Raw genomic sequence first — 1,314 nt, 5'->3', positions numbered from 1 at the left:
GGAAATAGACACAGGGGCAGCCAGACTTATTATTCCTGAGTCGTTGTACCAGACCCAGTTCAGGGACAAGCCACTGTGGAAAGCACGTGTTAGGCTTCAGAATTACACTAAGCAAAACATAAAGGGGCAGTTCAAAGCTATAGTGTGTTACGAGGGTCAGAAACACAAGTTACCTGTGTTAGTGGTAGGAGGTAATGGTCCCGCCCTGTGTGGTCGTAATTGGTTACGCAAAATCAGATTAGACTGGCAACAAATTAAGAGGCTCGCTTTCGAAAGTAAGCAGGAGTTTAAAACAGTACAGGATGTGTTAGAGAAGCACGCAGATCTGTTTAAGGATGAGTTGGGGACACTTAAAGATGTTAAAGCAACCATTCAGGTGAAGCCAGATGCACGTCCCAGGTTCTTTAAGAGCCGTCCTTTGCCTTTTGCAATGAAAAGCCAAGTTGAAAAAGAGTTAGAGAGGCTAGAGGAAACTGGTATCATATCACCCGTGAAACACAGTGAGTGGGCTACTCCAATAGTTCCAGTGGGCAAGCGGGACAAAACCCTGAGGTTATGTGGGGATTATAAAGTGACTGTTAATGAAGTGGCAGACACAGAAATCTACCCACTTCCCCGAATTGAGGAGTTACTAGCCACTTTAAGTGGAGGAAAAGTGTTTTCAAAAGTTGACTTGGCTTCTGCATATCAACAAGTGTTGCTGGACGAGGACTCAAAAAAGTACACAACTATAAACACACACCGTGGCCTTTTTGTGTACAACAGACTGCCTTTTGGAATCAGCTCAGCCCCTTCCATTTTCCAAAGAATGATGGACACATTAATGAAAGACCTTGATGTGTTTGTGTATTTGGATGACCTGCTGGTGACGGGGAAATCAGAACAGGAACACCTGCATAATCTGGACCGAGTACTGCAGCGGTTGCAGGAAAACGGACTGCGAGTGAGGAAAGAGAAATGTGAGTTTAACAAACCTCAAATACACTACTTGGGACATGTGTTGGATGAAACGGGGGTACGTCCAGCGGCAGACAAGGTCAGAGCAATACAGGAGGCAGCACCACCATCAAACGTAAAAGAGCTACAAGCGTTTGTGGGGTTGGTAAATTACTATGGACGTTTTGTACCGAAGCAGAGTACTGTCATGGCACCGCTGTACTTGCTGCTTAGAGATGGAGTGGCTTGGCAGTGGGAGGAGGAGCAACAGCACGCATTTAACAGATGTAAGGAGCTGCTCACTGGTGAAAAGGTACTAGTACATTATGACTCAACACTACCGCTGACCTTAGCATGTGATGCATCAGCCTATGGTAT

The sequence above is a fragment of the Monopterus albus genome, unplaced genomic scaffold, assembly GCF_001952655.1.
Source record: "Monopterus albus unplaced genomic scaffold, M_albus_1.0 scaffold292.1, whole genome shotgun sequence".
Taxonomy (NCBI): domain Eukaryota; kingdom Metazoa; phylum Chordata; class Actinopteri; order Synbranchiformes; family Synbranchidae; genus Monopterus; species Monopterus albus.
The sequence above is the reverse complement of the archived record's forward strand: the minus strand, read 5'-3'. Positions refer to the sequence as shown.